The 12,314-nt window shown below is 37.1% G+C and overlaps 1 protein-coding gene across 1 annotated transcript in view; it reads left to right on the forward strand.

Annotated features, from left to right (window-relative positions):
- KNDC1 (kinase non-catalytic C-lobe domain (KIND) containing 1) overlaps positions 1-12,314 on the forward strand; it is a gene marked incomplete at its 5' end in the record, with an annotated part of 60,964 nt that overhangs the window by 6,776 nt on the left and 41,874 nt on the right. The window lies entirely within an intron of this gene.

A 12,314-nucleotide genomic window follows, 5' to 3' on the forward strand; every position in this document is an offset into this window, starting at 1 on the left:
GTTAATGGCCTTATTTCTATCACTACAATACCAGTTTGCCTCAGGTTAAAAACATTGGCTGTCTCAAACCAGTTTCAAATAGCTATTTGTCTGCATCACAAAACTGCCATTGAGTCTGACACAGAGCTTCATTGATTAGAACCCCACATTTCTAAGATATGAGCTTTCAGTGAGATGAAGGACCAATGTCTGCCATGTGTGAACTTGCATTTATAATCTTTTAATAATGTGGCTATTCAATTTTGCTTGTTCTAGTGAACCTCTGTAGCAGAAAACAGTGAATTTTCAGTCTTGTCTGCCTTTTTTTTTTATCTAAAGCAGGCTGGATAATGCTTCTGTTTAATGACTTCTTCCATTATTTAGAGGTGATAAAATGCTGTAGTTCAGAAACCTCAGTATGCAGCAGGATTTAAACCTTTCAGAAATAAAAGAATGGAAAAAGTGATATAGAGTTGAATACTACCTTGAAAAGAAGGGGGAAGGATGGGATAGAGAAATGGAAGAAACGGAAGTTCACACTTCTCTGCTTTCTCGTCTAGAACTCATTCTTGCTTTTTGCTATCATGGCAGGAGTGGGGCATGCTGATCGCTCACCTGGGAGAGAATCAGAACCAGAAAAGGCTGAACACTGCCTGTCTCTTTTTGCTAGAATGTGACAGCTGTTGACTTGCAGTTCTCAGTGGGTTATAGTTGATTTATATTACAAAAAAAAAAGTCCGCGTGTTTCAACAACCTTAAAAATAAACAATTCTACAAAAGGTGATATAATTAGTGTAAGTAGAAAAGGCAAGCTAAAAATGTATTACTTTTTTTTGAAAACTAAATCGTTAAGATTCAAATGGCTTATTCCTATGAAATGTGACAAGGCAGTTGGATTAATACATACCACATATATACAAATATTTTATATGCATATAAATGCACGGATTGAAATGCCAAATGAAACCTACTGTTCTAGGGAACAAATAAAGAAAGAAGGGTTCAAGGGTATGTATATATGTTGGTCCTACTGAAGAAAACTGAGCTGACAGTTTGGTGCTGCAGTATTTCTCAATAGCTGATCATTACTGAGCTAGCACTCAGGTCTCAGCTGTTGGTCCTTCTCTAAATATGAAAGCTTTCATCTTTCTCCTAAATCAAAACAGCAGAAGGCATAAAGGAAGTCTTGCCGTTGCCACTTCCCTGGTCTTTTAAAGCAATAGCTTTGAATGCTGTGAGATTCTCTCTACTGTTCTATTCTTTCTTTAGCTCTGCGTGCAAGAGGAAAGAAGAAAACTTTTTACATGTTCTCCTAGAGGGGTTTTTGGTTTTGTTTTTACCTGATGGGGAAAATAAGTCTTTTGAAACACCTAGTGCCTCTTTTCTTGAGTTCTGTTTCCTTTAATTTCATGTACCCTCTCTTGAGACTAATTCTATCTAGCAGCAGCAAGGCTTGTCATCAGCAAATGGTAACCTACCTCCTTCTGTAATCTAAACCATTCTATCTTCTGAGACAGTTATTTAAAGCTGTCTTTTCCTTCAGTGACAAAAATAAACTGCTTTTATTTGGTTACCTATGCTTCTGCTGTGCTATAGAAGAGGAAATGGAATCCTCCTGCTCTTGCTTTTACATCATCAGCCCAACTGAGGTTCCATTCAAGAACTTAGTACTGAACAAATATCACCCTTTAGTTGCTTTACACAGAGCTAACCAAAGGAATAATGAGGCCAACGGGATTATTATTTTTTACAGCAATTTTTTTCTTTTTAATGTATAGAATATCTTTATTCTATATAATTTTTATTTATTAATTTAATTAAAATTCTTATAATTTTATTATCTCAAAAACCTACAGCTTGTTGCTTAGTTCTGAGGTTGGGCTTGCAAAGTTGTCATGTTGGTCTTTTCTAGCTGGCCTTTTGAGCATGTAGTAGGTATTTTTACAGTTTTGCCACTAAATCTGAAATGCAACTTTTTGCAGACTGACTTCTATTTTTATCAGGAATAGCTTGTCTGTTTTGTAGAAAAATGTCCTCAGAAGAGAAATGACTGGTCTGTGACTGGACTGGACTGTAACCTGCTCAATGAGAATATGTAGTATTTTAGGTTTCTTCCTTACTTGGTTATTAGGTTCCTATAAGAAGGTATTTTTAAAGCTAAGATATGTGTTTTCCTTAAGACAGAGGAAGATTATCCTCTGATGTACAAAAGTGTTTTTCAAAGCAGCTTGTTTCAGGTTTTTTGGTTTTGTGAGGGAAAGATTGGGAGCGAAAAGAGAACTTGGTGTTTTGCCTTAAAACAGTTGGTTCTTGTGGTAGTTGAAGTCTACTCTGTTAGAAGACTGAGGAGCTGTGTTGGATAAATTTGCAGATAGCTCCTATCATGAGCAAAAATCTATGGAAAAGAGGACAGATTGTTTTCTCCTGTTATGCTTGTGCAGTGTCATAAAACTCTAGGTTCCTTCCTTAATGTTAAAGGTGCACGAATGTTTTGGATCAGTGGTTTATCTCTAGCCACTGCTGCATACCCTCTTCTGACTAGTACTGATACTTTCTCAGCTATGGGTGAAGTTGTCTTCATTTGTCCTGGTAGATTATTACTTCAAAGAAGGGTGAACTGGTTACTGTACAGCAACAAATATTTTACGTATCAGAGTCTTAATGTCATTGATTCATGGAATGATAAAGGAACTGGGACGCTATTTGAGTTTATTGGTTCACAGTGTTCTGTACTGGAAGTGTTGTACTTCAGTTCTTTAGCTCCAAAGTGCGGAATAAGCATCCCCCAACATAAGATTGTGTGACTGGATTTCTCAGCTCAAAGAGTAACAGATTTTACCAGGAGGCACATTCTTTTAGGTTCAAGATTAAAAAAAATACACTTTTTTTTAAACAAATAACTTTGACTCCAAATAGCATTATATTTGCTGTACAATGAAAAAAATCTTATACAGTTGAGAGAAGACAGAGCTAGTCTGCTGAGCATGCATATAACTGTTTCCCAGGTTTCCTTTTTTTTATGCTTACAGGGAATAAATTGTGTTAGTTTAAGTGACAAATGAATTACCTATGGCAGGTAACTTAAAAGTAAGGAGGTTAATGGCTGATAAATCATAAGGAGAGTTGTGACACTTGAACTTGAGAGTTGTGAAACTGAAACTCAGTTTCAGGGAGGTTTTTTCAGTTTTTTTAAACTCGGAGTTTAAAAAAAAGTCATAGTGTTCAAGAAACGTTAAAAATAAATGTGTCTAATTTATGCTATGGAACCTCTGAGGTCTCCAGCACTTTTATTGCAATGTTCTTCCTTAACTGTCATAATTATACTTCTACAGTCTTGCAGGAGAGGAACCAATTGGTGTGCAATTCATCTGTGTTGAGGTGCTGATCTTTGTCGTTAAGAGAGCCTGAAAATGGGATTGAAGTGTAAAGAACCTATTCTTAATTTGTGTCCTCACCCTGCAAACACATGAGTAATTTCATGCACATAGCATGGTTTAAATTTGGTCAAGCTTCTGTGTATGTTCATCTTTGTGTGACTTCTTAAAGCGAAGTGAATGTTTATAAAGGTGGCTGCCAGTGGCTCAAGATATTTCTCAGTTTTCACTATACTCGTTAAAGTAACAGCTTCGTGAAACTACATTTTGGTCCAGTTGACCGTATTTTCTGACTTTTTTTCCTCCTCTTTTGGTGTAGCTCTGGACTGACAATACTACTTTTCAAATTAATTACAGCTATAGATGCTGGCAATTTAGTCTATGAATAGCAGTCACCTGCTGGTATGTTAAATACACATATAGATATATATATATAAAAACATATATAAGCATAAACATATGGCTGTTAAAATAAAGCATTTGCTTATTTTTTTTCCAAATCTGTCAAAAGACAGAAATGCTGCCCACAGTCTGCAATGATTCCAGATGAACAAAGTACAAAAGAGTGTTTCAAAGAAAGCCATAGTAGAAAAACTGTTTATTTTTTTAAAACCATTTTCATCTTGTAGGACCTTCAGGAGGTTCTTACATTGCAATTCTTCTTTATGGGGAATTATAAAAAAATTTGGCTCCAATGAGGGTGTCAGAATAGACTAAGTGACCAAGTTGATGAAGTTAGCAGTAAAATTTCCAGGACCAGATGGTGAAACAGTGTTTGTAAAAGAAGCAATTACTTAGAGTAATATTCTTTAGCCTGGAAGAGAATGTCCTGAGGGAGAATTTATGCTAGAAATCTGTGAAGTATACCATGGTGGCATCCAGAGAGTGTTTGCCAGCCCTCATAAATGAAGAAGTAAGTGGAAATGATGAGATGAACACAGGTGGACTCAAACAAGAGGAAATAATTCTTTGTTATGCAGTAAGCTGTGGAAATTCTTGCTGCAAAACATAGATGCAAAAAGGTTGCATGTGGAGAAAGCTTAGACAAATTCATGAAGATAAAACAGTTGTCATGAACCATTACAGACAAGAAGCCTGCAACTACAAAACAGTGAGATTAGAGTGATGTACTAGGTAGAGTTCCTCACTTCAAACGGAATGATATAGAGGTCACAAGAAACCAAAGCATAGTAAAATGTAGGGACTAAACAACATCATTCAGACCATGTGATACATGATCTTTCCAAGGGCTCAATGTCCAGATGGAGATCAGTGACAAATAGTGTCCCTCAGGGATCTGTACTGGGACCAGTACTCTAATATCTTCATCAGTGACATTGACAGTGGGATCGGGTGCACCCTCAGCAAGTTTGCAGATGACACCAAGCTGAGTGGTGCGGTTGACATACCTGAGGGACCGGATGCCCTCCAGAGGGACCTGGACAAGCTCAAGGAATGGGCCTGTGTGAACCTCGTGAGGTTCAACAAGGCCAAGGGCGGAGTCCTGCACCTGGGTCAGGGCAACCCCTGGTGTCAGTACAGGCTGGGGGATGAGAGGATCAAGAGCAGCCCTGCTGAGAAGGACTTGGGGGTACTGGTGGATGAAAAGCTGGACATGAGTGGGCAATAAGCACTTGCAGCCCAGAAAGCCAACTGTATCTGAGTCTCATCCAATGAAGTATGTGCAGCAGGTTGAGGGAGGTGATTCTTCCCCTCTACTCTGCTCTGGTGAGACCCCACCTGGAGTCCTGTGTTCAGCTCTGGAGCCCTCAGCACAGGGAAGACATGGACCTTTTGGAGTGGGTCCAGAGGAGGGCCACAAAAATGATGAGAGGGATGGAACTCCTATGAAGGAGACACCGAGAGAGTTGGGGTTGTTCAGCCTGGAGAAGAGGAGGCTCTGGGGAGACCTTATTGCAGCCTTCCAGTACTTAAAGGAGGCTTACGAGAAAGATGGGAACAGACTTTTTAGCAGGGCCTGTTGTGACAGGACAAGGGGTGATGGTTTGAAACTAAGAGGGCAGATTTGGACTAGATATAAGGAAGAAATTTTTCACAGTGAGGGTGGTGAAATGCTGGCACAGGTTGCCCAGGGAGGTGGTAGATGCCCTGGAAACATTCAAGGTCAGGTTGGGTGGGGCTCTGAGCAACCTGATCAAGTTGAAGATGTCCCTGGGGCTTGCAGGGGGGTTGGACTAGATGACCTTTAAAGGTCCCTTCCAACCCAAACTATTCTATGAATCTATGGTTTAGATTTTACTTGGTTCATTTCTCCTTCTGTTATTGTAGCATTGCCTTTTAGATGAATGTATCTATGAAGCTTTGCTTGTGTTTTGTGGTGTAAACTGATCACCTGACATTTTTCTAAAGACATACTAAAACTTGAAAGCTTTCACTTAGTTGTTAGGTAAATTAAAAGGCAATTTAAGATGATGTACCTGCAAACTTCAGCTGTGAGCAGATTATTTGAGAAAATCTGACCAGTAGCTGCATTTTTATGCCTCCCCCCCCTTTTTTTTTTTTTAAGTCTTTTGGGGAAGATTTTTTTCCAGCAAAGCTAAGTAGCAACTGTAGTTAAAGGGACAAACTGCAAGTTTAGCTTTGATCAAAAATGTTGCTTTGCCCACATTTGCTACCAATTCAAGCTAGAGTATATGTTTTGTGAATAGCCTACAGTGGTTTAGCAATTTTAGCACATTCTGGAGACTAATTGGCACTTTGGATGTGTAGATAAATTAATAAAAAGCTAATATTTAATACAGCACATTACAGTAATCACAGTTATGCAGAAAGCATTTAGTCCCTTTGTAATGAAGAAAAGTATTAAAAAGAATAGGCTTATTTCCCTTTCATTTTGTTGCTGAAGAATATTAACTGTCTGTCATTTGCATAAAAATAGTGCATTTAAGGGTCAGTTCATTGAAAAAAGACATAGGTAAATATTAAATGTTTCTGCCAATAATAATTTTCTCAAACATTAGCTTGAATTTGTTTATAAAACTTTGAACTTCATAACAACACTGCTTTCATTTATGGAACCTTTAAATGCTTTGAATTGTGAAAGGGTGGAAACATCTATATATGTGCAGCAATCTCAATAAAAAAAGAAAAAACTGCAAGGTAAAATAAGGGTCAGCTATGAATGTCAAAACCAAGAACTGTCTCACACTATTCCCGTAGCTTATCATTTAGTCAGAAATATTTTACAGGAGGTATTAGTTCTACCATGGTCTGTCTCTCTCAGTTCTGCTGAAGGCCTACATTTCTGAACTCGGTGAAATCTCAATACAAAATGTAAATGGTCATTGTTTGTAATTGCAATATGCTAAATGCTTATGTAGTTACTATTCAAAAGCTCTTTTGTCAGTTTTTTTCTGTAGTGTTTGTCTGCAAGTATGAGTTCCTATAGGAGCTTAGTTCTTTAGCCCTGACAAGCAGTAATACAACAGAGCCTCTGTCACACTGTGTAGGCTTGGAGCTTTTACTTCCTTTCCTGATCTTTTGATTTGCAGATTTTAAAACTAGAGTGGGTCATTACTGTTCTCTGATTTCACTTCCTGTAGTGTTAAATGGTCATAAAATGGCATGCAGCAAGCCAAGTAACTTCTGGAACTGACAAAAGCCTTTTTGAATATATTTCCCTCATGAGATAAAATTTTAACATGATGGCAGAAGCTGTCCTCTCACTTGATAAGTGCTTTTGGTACTTAGCCTGAATGTTTTCAAAAGGTGAAGATACAACATATTTTTAATTTTTATCTGCTTTTTTTTTTTACTTTTGAGTCTTATTATGCCTTTGTGTCTTGGAAACCATTCCAGTATTAGAATTTATCTTGATTTGGAGCTACTTGTATGATTATGACCTTCAAATTTTTCTCTGAAATACATGAGCTTCTTTAGGCTGTTGCTGAAAGGAGGACTTTCAGGACCTCAAATCATACGTATGACTTTTCTCAAACATTTTTTATTCATGTTGCCATTTTGCTTTTTAAGGGGCACATTATTTCCGTGATGGCCTTCCCAGTGATGCATACAATGATGACTTTACCGATGATTCTTGTTAGATTTGCTGACTTTGGCCTACGGGTAGATGTGCTCTCCAAGACCAAAGCTGGAGATCTGGTTTCCTTGTGTGACTTCCTCCCTTTCTCGCCATCCTTTTTAAAGCTGATACTGTAGTGCAGTCTTGCCAGCATGGTCTATATTTTTTGGTAATAAGTTACACTTAGATTTTTAACTTAAAAGTCTCTTTAGGAATTGTGAAGAGATTGTTTTGGGTGGTTTGTTTTTCTTTTGGAACTTTCTTGACATGCATGCTATTTTTCAGCTATTAATATTATTCTGTAATGCAAATATGCTATAATTAAAAAACAGTTCTCCTTAGCTAGATTTAAACCACGTGGGTTTGGTTTTATTGTTGGTTTTTTTGTTTGGGGTTTTTTTTTTTTTTCATAAACTGAGGGCGGGGGGGAAAAAACGCTCTTAATTTTTTAAGAATTCTTAACTGCCAATACAGTACCAGTTTTTGCTTGTCTTCCAGGAGAATAAGAAAAGTTGTTTTCTGCCCTTTCCTACTTGTTTGTTACTCTCCTTATAACATATTAAAAAAAAAAAACAAACCCTTAGTTTAGTTATGAGACTGTTTTCATTGAGGGCAGTCCCTTCTAGTGAGCACTAGATATTTCATACTTCTGAATTTGGTTTCTTTATTGCATTTACCGTCTTGCTTTCCTTCCCCAGAAAGTGAAATTTTCTTAAGCCTCAACAGTGTGGTTCAGAAGCAGATTTGATGCATAAACTTGGGGAACGCCCCACCTAGTGGATGATCATTTTCTCATTGCTCCAATTCAGATGGGAGACTTAAGGTTACGATGGAATACTTTACTTATTAACCACTTTTACTGCCAGCTCAGGAAATTCTTTTCCTGTTTTCTTGTGGGGGTGATGGTGGTGGTGTTTGGGGAGCTGGGAGAGGGGAAAAGTAAAAAGGGGACTTACATTAAAGAAAGTTTCAAGTTGGAAAAGATGCTGAAGTTTCCAATAGATGTTTTACCATAGAAATTAATTACAAGCTATGGTGATTGAAATGGCATCTTCAAAATTAGCTTTCTTGGATGTCAAAGGAAAGGAAGTATCTCAACAGAACAGCTTTCTGTGTGGGGAAGGAAAAATCTTTCTTTATTCAATATGAGGCTGGCCTTTCCCTTGTTCAGGAAAAGATGCAGTGAACTTCTTTAAAACAGGACAGCAAAATGGAGGGAGTGGAATCCTATCTGCCTGCATCTCAAAGACACTTGTGCTTTTAAAGGTAGACTAGGGCATATGAGTTATACCTCACTGTGAACAGAAATTATTAATTGGGTAAAGTGGAATGATGTAATATGTTGCACTGCCCTTCCTATTCCTTTGTCCAGTAATGCCCACATCTGTCATCACGTGGATGAAAAAATTTGGCAAAAGGCAAATTTTTTGTTCACTCAGAGTTAAGTTCCTCATCTTTTTGTCCTGCTTTTGGAGTTGGTATTTGTGTGTAATGAGATTAAATTCAAATATGCTTTCTTATTCTTCTGTATTATAAGAAATAGCTTATTTCTTATAAATTTCTTACTGAGAGAAGACTAGATAAACTCTTGTTTATTCTTATGCACTGTGTATTTGGAATAGACACTACATTCTGTAAATGAAATCAGATGCTGAGGAATCACACGCATCTTTTGGAGAGGCTTAAACATACAGGTAATGTCCAAATGATAAAAAAGCCTTGAAACTGATGCCTGTAGACACATGCAAAATACCGCTTTTGAATTAAACAAAAAAAGCAGAGACAGGAACAAGAATCTCTTCCATCTATTATTCTTGTTTGCTTGAATTTCCCACAAGTATTCTGTTTGCTAAAGGCCAAACAGGGAGAAAGAAATATGTCTAGTAAGTTGACAATTTGACATAAAGTGTTTTAAATTCTTACATTATGGCTACAGCCTGTCCCTTGATGTGGGTCGTTAAGGACATGCAAAGTGTTACATTATCTGTTTCTGGAGTCTGAGTGTTAGTTGCTTTTTCTCTCAAGACTGAATAAGTGGAATTTTTTTTTTCTGCTGCTGCTTTTGTTAACCTTAGCATTTCTATAAATAGAACACTATACTGAATAAATAGAAGTGCAAGATTTGTTGATAGAGTACAAATGTAATGTGTTGCTTACTTTTGCCACATGATGTAAGAGCACATAAGCAATATATTACCTTTGAAGTATCATCAGTGAAGCTTGGTGTCAGTCTTATAGTGGATGTTAGAGCCTAAAAGTAAATTTTCCTAATAAAGTAATTCTTCTACCCGTTCCTGATGTTAGGAGTGATATAGGGAGGCTGAAATTGGTTATTCTGTTCACAAGTACATTCTGAATTCAAAGGTGTCACCACAGTATACGACATTATTTCATCTGGTATTCTGACATTGCTTAGTCTGTGTAGTGTACATCCATAGCTTGTACATCATGACTTTTCCTCCAGTTCTTAGAGAAGTGATTAATTTCTTTATTAAAGTCAATTTGTGGAACAGAGGTTATGTCATTTGTTGCAGATCATATGAAATACATGGAATAACCTACTGATACCAAGTATGTTAAACTACCACAATCCCATGTTAGATGTATTAAAGTTCTTTAAATGGAGATGTATTATATTTTTAAGAGTTTGTATTTTTCTATGTTCTTTTTTAACTTTATGTTGAGTTTTCTGTTATGCTGTCCATTGAGAAATGCAAAATGACATAGCTCACTGAAACAGAGTATTTAATAACAAAGTAAAGGAATAATTTCTACATGCTATACTTCCCCTTCACTGTTCAAAAGCTTATAAAACAGTCTGTGGGGGGGAAAAAAAAACCTTAAAACCATCTTCATAAATTCTTGGATACTGGGGGAGGAGTATCTGTTAAATTTCTTCCACAGAATGGAAATACTAAAGTATAAATCTAGATTCCTCCCCCCCCGCCCCCAGGGAATTACTGGCCTTCAGTCTTGGGCAGGCTTAGAAAGGTACTAACTTATATCTATTTAGTTTTATAGCAAGTTAACTTCTGCACACTGTAAGACCATCATCCTCTGAACACTTATTAATAGGAGTTGTACTTCCTTTGTGAATAGCTGTATTAGTCCAGGGTGGAGTTCATTTTCTGCAGCTGAAATAAGTATGGGTGAAGGTGGTAGTAACTTCAGGAAGTATGAAGAAATAAACATCTTCTCATCACCTTGACTTGTTCAGTTGGTTATTTGCTCAGGCTTCATAGTCTTATATCCTTTTGCTGGTATGGTCTGGTTTATCTTACAGAAAAAAAAAAAAGGCAAATCTGTGAGCAGTGTAGTTCAGTAGGACTACTGCCACTAAGTGGGTTATAGTAGCTAAATGGGGAGGGTGGAGAAGTAACCCTTACTCTTGGATTAGATGAACAGCATTCATTCTTCTGCCAAATTGAAATAAAAACTGTAACAATTCCGGTCTGAGTTCCTCTGAGATTCTCGAAAGAAAAACACATGTCTTCTGCTTAATGGTGAAGATGTGTAATAGTGAAGAACTTGACACTGAAATTACTGCTTTGCAAAAAAATTTTTTTCTTTTCTTTTTAGATCAGATGACTTACAGCTTGTTTTTCTGACCTTTGTCCTAATGTTGCTGTGTCCCAAGTGTAAATCAAGACTTTAGGTCCAGCAGTTAGCACTAGTTTATGCTTTCTTGGTTTGGGGGAGGCATGGAGGAGGGAGAAGTGGGACTGTCCAAGCTACCTGCTCACACAGTTTCCTAATGAGGTGGTGTTGCATTCCCCTTCATGGATGTGCACTGCCTCGCTAGAAATTAAATATATGCATACCTCTGGAACAAGTCACTTCTCCTTCATACAACTTGGAGACAATAATACACCTTAATGGGAAAATGGGGGAGGCAGAGGGGAGAAATTACTTTTGACTATAGACTCAATCTTCTTTCTAGGGTGAAAAATAGTAAAGCATATAGCAAATGCAGTAGTATAACCAGATTTAATGTACAAATCTGGTAATTCTTTTATTTATGTATATATTTGTAAACCTGTGAGGGTGGAGTTCAGTGCACTTGAATTCCTGGCTGTACTGCATCGTCATTAAAATGTTTACACAAATTTGCACTTACAATCTTGGTGATAAATTTTACTGAATTATGTTTTCCGAATGGAACATAAAAATAAAATACAAGCCATCATGGATAAATTGCCATTACTACTAAAGCAGAACTGAAAAGGCATTTGGTTTTTTAGAAGCAGACGACTTGTAAAATTTAGAGGTAGCTGTGTTGTATGGCAAATCTAGTGCACTAGCACTAGATTTAAGAAAGTTGTTAGCTCGCCCCCATTTTTATTAGAGCTCATCACAAGGTTGTGGACTTTAAAAGAAGCAAAGGTGGCACACATGGAGTATTAAAATTCTTTCATAAGGGTCTTCAGATACAAGTGATATGCTGTATTGTTTCTGCTCACTTTTTTTATGCTTGATAGCACTTATAAAATACTGCTGTATATGAAGTTTTTTGTTAAATTATTTTTTTCCCTGCTAAGAGGAATGCCACTTCAATCTTCCAGTGTGCTTCTAATTTAAATATTACTTGCATACACACAAGGGGCTGAGTTTTATATCGAACCGTAGCTGATGAACAATTGTAATACTGATTACTGGTGAGGAACTAAAAAGGCTGTATCTGGACCCCACAGGGGTGGTTTGGGGTTTTTTTGATTGTTTGTTTTGTTTTGGCAGCAAGCATATCCCCCCCAAAGCAGGAGTAAAGCCTGTTTTGTTCCTCCTGTTCTGTTTAAATTACACCACCTTTCCAGTATGCTGTTACCTTGTAAGTTAAAAATGAAAACAATGTAAGCTGTATCCCTTGTGATCTTAGAGCTTTTTTTGGTGATAGAGAGAGAGAACTGGTAGCATATTTAATG

This window comes from Phaethon lepturus, unplaced genomic scaffold, assembly GCF_000687285.1.
Source record: "Phaethon lepturus isolate BGI_N335 unplaced genomic scaffold, ASM68728v1 scaffold8299, whole genome shotgun sequence".
In the NCBI taxonomy this organism is placed as follows: Eukaryota; Metazoa; Chordata; class Aves; order Phaethontiformes; family Phaethontidae; genus Phaethon; species Phaethon lepturus.